Raw genomic sequence first — 13,309 nt, 5'->3', positions numbered from 1 at the left:
TGGCTGGATCCTATCCTTATTTACAGCTCAAGAATGTGATATATTCTGTTTTCAGATGTGGAATATAAAGTAATGACCATTGTATAAATGTTCATCAAGGATTTGACAGAAGACAAAAGACAGAAGAAAAACAGAAAACTCACTGAGACAGAGTAAATCATCTTTCAGTTTCACGTGTACTGGGGTTGAAAAGAGTTCTGGATAATTCTACTAAAGTAAAAGTACTGGCACAACAAAAACAAGCAGACAGTAACAAGAGTGAATATAACTCATTAAAGGAGAAGTGGTATATCCAGGGAATCTTCAAGGACAGGACCCCCATGTGGTTCCTACAGCAGAGGTTCAGCCATGTTCCAGACATCCTCCTGAAAGAAGGGATGTGTGTAACCACGCACATGTCTGAGTCAGCTGCTCCGAACATTCTCCAGCGTTTTATCCTACCGACCTATAAACTGTCTGTCGAATGCTGGAGGGAGCCCACATGAGAATACAGCTGGATAATGGACAGCATGTGAGCAGGCGTGCTGATTCCAGATTCAAGAGCTTTTGGTCATTAAAGCCGAGGCTAGTGTGAATAGGCTTTAAACAAAAACATGTGATTTAGGTTGAGAAGGTGTCTGACCCGGAAATCCTCCTGTTGCATTCTTTATAGTGGAAAATTAAACTCTAGAAAATGTTTTCCGGAATTCATGTTTGAGATATACGTATGTGCAGTATGTGTGTGTGTGTGTGTGTGTGTGTGTGTGTGTGTGTGTGTGTGTGTGTGTGTGTGTGTGTGTGTGTGTGCGTGCGTGTGTGTGTGTGTGTGTGTGTTTGTGTGTGTGTGTGTGCATGTGCGTGCGTGTGTGTGTGTTTGTGGGAGCGATCTGGTATTATAAGCCTCTTTTACATCAGTGTTGAATAACTCGGTTAGAGTAAATCTTCTAAGTCCCCTCTCATCAACCGCCTTCATCTGTCTTTACCACTCTGCCTCCTCCTCTATCCTCACCCACTCCATCCCTCCTTCATCCCTCTCCTCTTTTTTTCTGTCACTGCATCACCCTATCCTTGTCTCTCCGAATGGCATTCCCCTTTTCCTCACGCTATCTTACCCTCACCCCAAACCAAAAATATATACAAAGAGTCGTGGACTTGAACACGCTCACCTCGTAATTACTCTAATAACCAAACAACGAGAAAGATAGGCTCTTTTGCGGTTCAAAGAAAATGAAGGGGAAGAAAAAAACATCTTGGTGGTTCTCGGAGAAAAGAGGGATAGAAGAGGGGTTAAAATTAGGACAGAGAATTCACTTTAATTTCTCAACAGTGGAAATGGGGATTTGTTTTGAACGAGAGGGTTGTGGTTTTTCCCCGGAATGAATCCAGGAAAACAAATTCTTTATTGTTAAGCAAAAGATTTGGTTTTCCAGTTGACTTGGCTGAGGTAAAACATTCTCCTTGTGTTCCACCTGATGGTTTTGTGTAACAGATTTTGATCTACAGGTAATGGAAACTATAAAGTATATTGTTATGGAAATGTTTTAAGTCTTCAGGGGAACTTACCTCCTAAACCATTTCCTTCATAATAATATTGTTGTATTATGTACAGATACAAATCTTACTCCAACATCCCTGACATAACCCGCAGAGGATCCAAGTCTTGTGGGAGGACCCGAAGTGGATGCCTGTGTCATGAGGCCTCAGACCCTCTTTGTTCTCCTTGCACCTGATTGGCTTTTGACTCAAAGGTCCTTGAAGCGCACATGTTCAAAACCGCTGCTGCCACAACTGAGAGGCCTGTTTTTTTTTAATATGCAAGAGTTCTATTAGAGGCTCATACTCGATATGTGCATGTGTATGTAGAAGTGTGTTTGTGTGTGTGTGTGGGGGGGTGGGGGGGGGGGGGGGAGCTGAGTGCACACACCAAAGCCTCTTCTATCTTTATCTGCTCTCTCAGTGTGTGTAAGAGCTCAGTTGTGGTTTAACGGTATTAGTGCTTACTTAAGGGGTCGCAAGAGTCTTAGTGTCTAAGCCTGTCTCTTGGATTAGCACGACAGCCGAGGAGCGACTGTGCATGCACAAACACACACATACGCACGGACACACACACGGCGCCACGCATGCACTCTTCTATTTGCATTTCTTTGTATGCAGTAATCATTGTCACACAAACTGTGTGCAAATTATTGAAACAAGCTGACTTTAACGTCAATACATCTTGTAGAAATGTGCCAGTGCTGGTTATAAAACTGCACACACCCCTTAAACACACACGCACTCTCACTTCTATTTGCATTCCCATGACCATAACGAGCCTTTGATTATCACTCGTGGTGGGCATTTCCCTCAAGCCCATTTGCATGGCTGTTAAACAAACTGGGTGTTGGTGTATCAAGAGAGGCATCTTTGTTCCTTTTTTTAGAGCCGTCAATGAACAGCTCCCATTCCCACACAATTGTCTCATAGTTCTTGGCAAGAAAACGTCTGATGACCATAAATACACTCCTGGCACCTCCAAGAGGGCAGCCTCGCATTAACTTTACACACATATAATGAAATGTGCGCACGGACAGGGTTATTCAGGCATACACACACAAACACACACACGCACAACAGAGAGAATGCATTTAAACCGGTCAATTTCTGAATTTCTTCTACATATTCTGAGACTGCAGAAGTGGATCCACTTTATCTTTCACTCTACACTCGACATAAAAGACCTCGTGTTTTTCGTGCCTGGCCGAGTTGGCAGCTACAATTCTGCTTTCTGTTTTATCCTCGTTAAAGTGAAGAGGAAAACGAGAGAAGAGAGCTTCAAAAAGAATAGACAGATCAAACACGCAGATCAAAAAGGCAGATCAAAATACCCCAGCGGTATCAAAGTTTGACTCTCTGTTTTAGACTTTGAACATTCCTAGCTGCTGTGAAACCATGAGATGCTATATGGAATGCAATGAGGTGAACATTGATCTGTACGATGTCACAAAGCCGTCAGAGGACGTTTCCAAACAGAAGGAGAGCCCTGACTTTTGATCTCACATGTTCTCAAGATCTTACACAACGTAGGGCGCTTTGGTGAAGGACGCTCTCCGAAGCCAATGAATGATAATGAAAATGAACAGTTCCTGTGTGATCATCAGACTTATTTCTGAGCTTCACAGGAAATCGTTTTAACTGAAAATTAGCTGCACAGATACCCATGCCCACTTCTGCACTAATAGAGCATATTAGCTGAAGAGTACGACAAAGTACTTCTGATTTATAACGATACAGACAGATGTAAGTACGTGTAAAGCAGTAAACAGGGTCATCTCCTGTTCTATTTCCCTCCAGCTTTAACTATACTATATGTATAAATAAATTGTATAAGGTGTCTCGGACCACAGTCCAGACCAACGGACCAAAATGTCAATAAACCATATAAGGTCAAGACCTCCGGGTGTGAAGTGTTTGTGCAAATTTGTTTGTTCATTCCATCTATTGCTTATCCTGAAGGTCCCGGAACAAATCCCAACTGACATGGAGGGAGACTGGGATACACCCTGGACAGCTTGCCAAAAGCAAACAACAATTACCGCTCACATTCGTGTCTACAGGCATTTTAGAGTCTCCTGTTCACCTGAGCTGCATTTCTTTGGATGGAGTACTGTACTTGCAGAAAACCCACTAGGAGAAAATTAAAACTCCAGACAGAAAGGCCATGAGCCGTCTTGCATCCGCTGAAAACAACTTACCGCCTCGTTAGTGGAAGTCATACAATAATTTGGAGTTCATGCTACATGACTGGACTACAGGGGGTCACATCTTTCACTAACCCTCAATGAGTGTGTCTGTGCACCACATTCACTCCATCCTTAGTCCCCACTGGCTGCAGTTGTCCCTGAGTCGTTCAGATAGGAATCTATATGGACGAGGTGTTGTGTTGCAATTGAGTGCTACATTTGATCTTATTAGCCAATATTTGTGTTTAGCAGTTTGATGCTGACTGAGGCTAGTGCTTTGGGAATTCTCCCTCACCTGACGCTGCAGCTAAGGGTCACACAGTGGTCTCTCTTTCATCTGCCGACAGGACTGGGGCGTCTCGCTCATCTGTAAGCTATTCTCCATGTCTATTACTGTCTTTACAACCGGATCGGTCTGATTTATCCTTGTCGACCTACTGTTGCCTTTTATATCCTCCTGACTGGTTTTGTGTGGCTGCACTTTAGAAAAAATGTTATGTAAAAAAAGCGGGTAATGTTTTATAACAGCCTGCATTATTATCTGGGACACAGGCTGTATTTATGATCGCACATATAAACCTATATTGGAGATATAACTTCACCCAATTAACTTCTTATTTTACCATTAGTGTCAGTAGGTGTTTAAAGCTTATTTCAGACATGCACTGAGCTGCGGATAATCTCTGGACGTTCTCCAGGAGGGGCTGTGTGTGAGAACGCAGATGTCCGATTGTGAGGCCCTGGACTTTTGTGGAGTGTCTCCGGCCTGTCCCCTAGTAAAAACTGTGGAGGATGTCCAAATGAGCCCATGCGGAATTCTTATGTCCTGTCTATACATGCCGCGCCACCTCTAACTGGACCTGGAGATTTGTGTGTTGTTCAGGACACATTTGACAGAGGTATTTCCTCCTCTTTACTTGTTCGGATATTCTCCGGAGGTCATGTCTGATAATGGGGAAGTAACCTCAACACAATTAACATCTTAACTTGCCATTACTGTCAGTCGAACTCTGAACTAGACTCTGGCAATCATCTTAATTCCCGCCTCTGACAGAATACATCTCTCACTGCTGACAGGATTTACTGTACCAAATATACTGCGGCAGCGGCATGGCCCATTTGGATTGCGGGGGAGGCAGGAGTATATCTTCTTTACAGCTTTCTTAAGCCTCCAGATGTTTATGGCCAACGTCTGGTCATGAGCAAACTTGACAAATTTTGAGCTCATTTTCCCCTCAATACACCAGTTTTGACCTCTTCCCGGCTCTTTTCAGGAGACAACGCAACGTAAACCTCCTGAGCTCCACCATGCAGGGATTGTGCACTGCTGCAAGAGTGTCTACATATTTGAGGCCATTTTAAAGTTGTCACAACAGACTCAAAGAGAATGAAATATTTATCCAAATGCTTCTCACGAAAGAGGGGAACAAGATGAATATTTCCACTCAAATCAAAAACAAGTATTTCTAAGATGAAGGCTGCCGAGCCTGAGGAGACTCTGTTTGCATTAAGTTTTAATTCCTTTAAACCCAACACATGCTTAGTCTCTTCCTCGTGCTTTCTTACTTCAGGATTATGATCACATTCTCTCCTTCAAATCTGCCAATGCATCTCAGGTTACATGCAGACTTAAACCTTTGAGTTTTTTTTAATGAATCACTTTTTTTTGGTTTATGCTTGGTGTCCTCCCTTCAAAATGGAAACTTTTAGAAACTCTAGGCCCTATTTTACCTGGACAACTCAAGGGTTGTGTTTTAGTTTTGGAAAGACACAAACAGAAACACACATTAGGTCTCATCAGTAATGACGTATTCTTCCCTGATTTGTCATGTTCCTATCACAAGAACCTTTTTTCATAAGTAACTATACGAGTCGGCCTCAATTGCCAGTGGTGACTGCAACGTGGATAATGAATCACAAGCGTTGCTAACACTTTACTTTTAGTTACAGTTCCACCTTGTCGCTGACCAATGCAAAGAAATCCTTGACCGTTTCTCTTACGTTTTCTGCCGCTAAGCAGTTGTAGCATGGTGCTGAAATGTATATTTTGCAGCTGTGGTTACAACCAGACTTTAAAGCAAATCTTGTCCCAAGCGCAGGATCCTGGAGACTGACCGACCAACTGATGAAGACTTACGTCATATTTCATCGCCGCACGCGCACCTGACATAACATGGCCCCACCAACAGAACCTCTGCATTGTTTTGATCTGATGAGGGAACATGTCGTAGTTTGGTTAAGGTCAGTTAACAAACGCACCTCTCATCATTTAATTCATTCACGCAACCTTTTATTTACACTTAGACCACTCCGGCTGAAGAACAAGACACCTCTTTTACAAGTTTGGGGAAAGATGAATTAAAATAGACCTGTTGCAAATCATATTCTTAAGATAAATCCCTGATTCATGGTTCTTGTTCCTGCAGCACAATTTTGTCTCCATTACAAATTTGTCCATTTCACTGTCATTGTGGCGTGCAGTCAGACAGATTGTCACCGTAATGGTGACCTCAGGGCCTCCTCCTTCGCTCAGAATCGAGCCCAGAATGTTACCACGTGTGGTCTGTGCTAATCGCTGTATAATGGCTACAGAGTTACATGATGTCTCTGTTAGAAAAAAAAATTCAGTGTTTAAAGTGATTTGTAAGGTTTTATCCACTTTGATGTATACCATAAGCCACGCTCTTCCCACACAATGCTTCGAACTGTGTGTGTGTGTGTGTGTGTGTGTGTGTGTGTTTGTGACTTGATTACCATCTGCTGTAGATCATGGCTCTGACTGCCACTACACATGTTAGGACACACAGAGTAACCGCCAAACCCTCTTTAAAAAAACAACCACATGATCCACCCAGTCTTTATTCTCCTCTGACAGTATCTAGTGCTGGTTCAGTTGGTGTCTTTGTGATCAGAAACACAGACAGACAACATTGTGGCTCTGAGCCAAGGTACACTAGTCATACACACACAGACGGGCACACACACAATATGGGTTCGCAACTGGCCCATCACTTGAGTTACAAGTCACCCCTGCTGTTCCTATTTGACTTACACTTAAACAGGAAAGCCGTAAAATAAAACAAAGGGATGGGGCAGAAGAGAAAAGATCAGTCATGCACAACATTACAAAGCCGAATAAAACAGAGGAGGAAGAGCAGGTCCGTCCGACAGACTGAAACCCATCTGGACTTGATCTTCTCTGCAGCACCACAGCTCTGCTCCACATGCTGCCTTTGATTCGACTCCACTCACAGCTGGACTTGATAAAACTCGAGGCTTTGTGGTACGTGGGTTCACGTGTGTGTATGTGCATGCATGCTTGTCTGTTAGTGCGTGTTTATATGTGTTTGCAAGTTTTTATGTGTGCGTTTTTGCCTCACACTGTGTCACTTCCACATCGTCTAGCTGCAGCCCCCATGGCAGCACATGTTTTCACTTTAGGTTTTAATTTCCCTCCTTCTCCCCTTTTCCTTTTCGTCTGTTTAAACAGCCGGCAAGCCGCCCGTAAAAGCCCTGATCTGTTTACATGATAGGCTGCCTGGTGCTAGGCTGTTTAATGCACGGTCATAAATTATACACAAACTCTGCAAACTGGGAATGAACACCATACTGCAGCTTACACAAATGCCAAAGAACTGTTTCTCATAGCTTCGAACTAAAGAATAACTGGATTCTTGGCTCCTTATTAACCAAAGAACTCTTACAATAACAGTGAATAAACAGTTCCTATATATTATGTAGTTATAAATACGCCAAATGTAGTTGATTATTTCCTTTATTGCACTGTAATCAGAAAGTATCTCCTTTTACTTCATAGAAATTAAGCTTTTGTCGGAACACACCTCATGTGGCTAGCTTTTTTACTTTAGCATATAAACCTAGAGATCATGAAAACTGAAAAGGAGTGTGATTTGTACATAATCTTGACCTAAACCAGGTCAACACAGGACCTAAAAGATAAGAAAAGATATCCCTGACATTCAGCAGAGCCAGTTGTTACCTATTTACATCTAATACTGACCATCTTTTCCAAGTTTGACAATTTACCTGTAAAAATGTTTGTAGGGAATCTGTTCACAGATGTTACTGCAATCATGTGTGATGGCTCGGTTTTGGGCGGCGATCACAACAACGCCCTCTGAAGGCCTGAAACCAGAGACTGTGGGGATGAGGTTATGTGCAGAACAACGCAGAGCATGGGAGACTCAGTGGAAATGTGACAGCTGCGATTTACTGTGGGGAGGAGAGGGTTCATACCTGTAGGCTGAGAAGGAAAATAGTACAATGTGGCGGTTGGACCCGAGTCACTGGACTTGAAATTCATAAATAGTTTCATGAAGGGAACAGTTTGTTGGACAGCCACTATAAAAATGGCCGCACGTGATACAGTATTTGACAATTCTCAAACTGAAGTAGAGAGAAGTCGGCTGTTATGCACATGAATTCAGTGAACGTTGGTAATAAACACACCCAGGGCGAAATTTGAATGACGTGATCTGATAAGCCTCAGGTGTTGAAAAAGGCAACGTTAACTTCATTGTCGAGGTACTGTCACATTCAAATAAAGGATAAATATCATTGCCCACAAGGGAAGGAAGACATGATCCCCTGCAGCCACGTTAATTCACTTGACACCAGCCGAAGGAAATATTGATTTCCCTATTTTTTTTTTTTTTATATATTACGAAATTTCCAATCAAATTTGAGAAAGTGGAGTTCAAACATACAAGTCAACAGCACTTTTTTGCAGAGGAGAGGGACCCTTACAAATTGTAGTCTACATCTGAAAAAAGTCCAAATCGTATATGTCCATGTAAAGATGGAAAACATCAGCTTATAAAAACTCAAGCTAAATTATTTTGATTGCCCTCTTGTGGCTGGCTGTACTAAAGGTTATTAATCCCGCCCCCTTTGTCCACAGATGGGACATGGACCCAACCAACAGGCCAAAGTACACGTTTCTATCATTTTAGGTAATAGTTATCACACTGATGCATATCCAAATGCAAATGTTTCCACTAAGCTTGATTGTAAGTTATTTTCTAATGCTGTAAACATGATCATGAATGACAGCTCAGAATGACAGACTACATGCAGGATGTCATTACAGTAGCTAACGATAGCAAAAGCATAAGTTGGCCGAACTTGTGTTTTGGATATTTTAGCTTCTTTTTGTACAATGGGATGAGGTTGAGATGCTTCGTCCATCTCTACATGCAGCCGACAGTTAAGATACATAACTGATGAGCTTCATCCAAGGACACGTCAACTGCAGTGGCCTCAAAAGTCTGGAAAGAGCAAAGTCAATACACCTGGTCCATTTGTCCTCACTGGCAACAGTTTATGTGGACACTATAGATTTGCGCGTTTGTCCTCTGCATGGTTTTGGCCCTTAGTTGTTAGGGGATGCTGCCAAATGGTGACATGTGACGTACGTGTAGGTAACAAGTCCAGACCTACATCTGTCCTAGGACCGGGCACACAAAGGAAACCGACCAGTGGCCCAATCTCCCTCAACCTAAGCAGAGAGAGAGTGTCAGACAGGCGGGGCTGATGGTATTCAAATGATGTCCGTGTTTGTCCATTTAAAATATAAGAGCCATAACAAAAAACAAAAAAAGGCTCCATGGGACAGCTCGGCCTCACGCAAATCATCTGCTGTTGACACACACCACCTCGTGACAATGAATACACTCTTTAACACCCCTCTCCTGACACACATACACGCACAGAGAGAGAGAGAAACAGAGAGAGAGAGAGGGAGAGGGAGAGAGGGAGAAAGAGAGAGAGAGAGAGAGTAACTAAAGTATCCAAATGCGCATATATAGACATTCAAATAGCATGCAGCCTTACAAAACACACGTGTTTGCATATGAGCTCACGCACAAAGACACACACACACACACACACACCGCACCAACGTTCTTCTTGTGGTAAGTGGGATGAGAGCGGGATCACTCTATTTGTTGTCCCACACAAAGCTGCTTGTTAAATCATTATCTGGGAGAGCCTCTTCTCCCCTCTCCAGGCGAGCTGACCTGGTCACAGCTAAAATACTCCCCCCCCCCCCCAACTCTTTTGTAAACAAAAGCTGTACCATTTGTTTTAGCCACTAAAATCAGAATGAAATGGGACATTTGCAAACCAAATGAGGCTTATATGGCAGGTTCTTGTAGCCTGTCCAGAGCAGAGGCTAATTGTGTGCTTCACCACTCTAAACAAATGACTGGCAGAGAGAAGGGGGGAGACTGAGGGAGACCGAGGGAGAGCCTTCCGGGGTGAACGAGGCTATCTGATCACTAAAGCAGAACACTATCACTGCTCAGAACAGAAACACGAGATATATAACGTTTGCTTCTCTATTATCAGATTTGAGAGTTGTGTATGACACACAGCGTGGAAACACACACCTGAAGACCTCCTGGAATACTTTCATAAAGTGGGCCTATATATATATGTCCATTGTGTGTGTGTGTGTGTGTGTGTGTGTGTGTGTGTGTGTGTGTGTAAGCCACTAATGGTTATGTTGAAGTTTTAATCCTATAATCGTCATCATGTGGTCCGTGGCTGATTGTGGTATGAATGACAATCATATCAACAAAGGCTGATTTCCACAATAAAACGAACACCTTTTCAAAGGGTGTGAATATTACACACTACTCATGGACTTCCCCATCCATTCATTATCTACTCTGCTCATCTTTTGTTGGTCAAACTGGGAGCTGCAGCCAATCCCAGATGACAGGGACAGGTTGCCAGCGGATCACACAGCAAACATTCAGAGACAAACAACTATTCACTTCTACGGTCAATTTAGAGTTTCCAGTTAACCTCAACCCAATCTGCATGTGTATGGACTGTGGGAGGAAACCAGAGTACACGGCGATAAACTCCACTCACAAAGAACTCGGATTCAAACTGGCAAGGTGATAGTGACAGTGCGAACCACCGCACCACCGCGCCTACCTTCATGGACTTGTCATAGCTGTTACACAGTTTTGCAGTGTCTCCTTGGTGGAAAGCTTACCTTGCTGTTTTTTTGTTGCAAGGATTTTTGGTGTTTCATTCCCGGACTGGTAGCCATTTTAAGAAAGTGACGTGTGTGATTGTTCCAACTAATAGTGTATCTTTATATCATATACAACTTTGTTTTAAAGAACAGATTTTGCAGGTGAGAAGACTAATGTGTGCCAAGGTGAGGAAAAGATGGTGGGTGGAGTTCAATTGAGGGAAATATAACAAAATGAGCAATTTTGAGATGGTGGATAGCAACGGCTTCTCTGTGTGGGCGAGGAGGAGATAAATAGTTTTTCACTTTGATGTTTTGCAGTTCCAAAGTGTTGTTAATTTTAGAGGAATTTAAAGAATCCCATTGTAGTCCCATCAGACTAGTTTAAGGCCTTATGTTCTGTATTTATTTCTATTTACACACACAGGACTTTGACTGAACTCATGTAACAAGAGATAAATCACCTGGAAGTACAGAGAAAAGATGCAGCAAAGGATGTTGGAGCATTTGGTATCATTCATGATTTATATTACATAATGCCACACAGAGAAATTATCAATCAAATCAAGATTATAGACAATGAAGACCCATAATTCAGGCAGCTGAGCAAACTATAAATCAACTAAGTGGATAAATGTCACTCATAGAACACCATCGGCCTTGGATTTCCACAACTGAAATTGTAAAATTAAGTGTGAGAAGTAACTTGTGCCTATGAGCCCCACCACTTCTCAAAGGTTCAGGTTGTGAAAGTCTCAAACTGTGGGTTCTTCTTTGAGTGGAAACCTAATATATATACAAAAATTATATATATTCACACATCTGTGAATATAATAAATATTGTGACGTGCTTATACTACAGGACAATCTGATTGGGTGACAGAGGGGGAAGGTCAAGACAAGTGTTAACAAACACAGAGAAAGACAAAATGGGATCACATACACACACACACACACACACATACACACACGGTGGTTTCATGTGAATGCCACTTTGACTAACATTACCACCCACTGAATAGCACCTGTGTCCTTGTGTGTGTATGTGTGTGTGAGACCTTGGAAAGAGGTCATGGCTGGTCACAGTCAGAAGTCTCTCATATGGACGGGATCAGCCGCTGCAGAGGTCAGAGGTCGCCGGGTCAGGGGTCGAGCTTTCTATGCAACTCGCGGGTCAGCGTGGAACTGAGGGGCTTTCTATGTGAAGTGAGCGGCGCTTAGACGGGATAAGTGGAGCACAGAGAGGCCTGATTTACGACCCGGTTTCAAGCACCTCGCCAATCATGGCATGGTCACTTTATCACATCTGTTGCTTGTCGGTTACTTGGTATCGCATCAGGTTATTCGCCGCCTAGATTCGTTAGATCTCACCAAAAAATACATGACCGAAGAATCGGGAAAACTTAATTTTCATTATTCTGACAATAAGTTAGACTTGAGTCGTCCAGATGTAAAGAATTGAAAGTAGAGTATTAAATGCAAACGCCTTTATATCTTATAATATAGCATTACATGATTCATAATTCATATGATTTAAAAGTGTTCGGCCTTAACTTTAGAAGAAGTTTGGGGTTTCCGTACAGACCTGATGCCCACGCCCATGAAAACAAACATACAGACTCTATCTGATTTGGTTGTGTCAGGGTGAATTATGGAAATTAGAGTCAAATGTATTTCCATCCGTAGTAGTCAGATCCTTATTGTCACATGGGGACAAAATTAATTTAATCAGTTATAAAAAAATATATCATTTTGAATGCACTGGCTTGTCTCACTATGTCAAGCATCATTTTGTTCAGATCTGTGTGACAATAAATGTTTACTTTGCACTTTGACCAGAACAAACACACTAATATTAAACTCTCAACTGAATCTCAACTGAGAGTATCCATTCAAAGTAGTTTGATTGTTGATTTAAATGGGATTGATGAATTATTTGTAAATAAGCAATGTCAAGAAAAAATAGTAGTTTGCTAGTATGAACCAGGAACTTGCTTAATATGAGCATTAAAAATGTACCCATCAACTTTTATCTGTTGGGATAATAGAGAAATCCGGTTGGAGCGGATTCCTTTTCCTTGTTTGGAGACAGCGTTCAAACTGTAAACAATAAAAGAAGTTGACGTGACATAATTACATCTTTGGTGAAAACATTGCTGATTAATTCCTTACCTTTTCGACTGAAATTATAGGAACAACTGCTCTAACATGTGGCGAGCGTATGACATACGCTCGCCACATGTTGACACATGCTCGGGGAGAGCGTGGCCTAGGGGATAGAGTGGGTGCTCTGCAACAAGAAGGTTCGAATCCCACTCTATCCCATCTGCATGCCTAAGTGTCCTTGGCAAGATACTGAACCCCTAGATGGCCCCTCATAAAATGATGAATGTTCTAAAAATGTAAGTCGCTTTGGATAAAAGCGTCAGCTAAATGACATGTAATGTAATAATGTAATAGTGTATATAGTGAACAACAAATGAGCAGCATCATTAGTTTTGTCTTTTTTGGGGGGTCTTTTAGAAGAAGTGGAGCACAAGTGAGTTCAGGTTCTGCTAAAGACATGAGCCCACTGTATATTATTACATGGAAGGAGAGG

This window comes from Platichthys flesus, chromosome 3 (assembly GCF_949316205.1).
Source record: "Platichthys flesus chromosome 3, fPlaFle2.1, whole genome shotgun sequence".
NCBI lineage: Eukaryota > Metazoa > Chordata > Actinopteri > Pleuronectiformes > Pleuronectidae > Platichthys > Platichthys flesus.
This window is presented reverse-complemented; position numbering follows the sequence as displayed.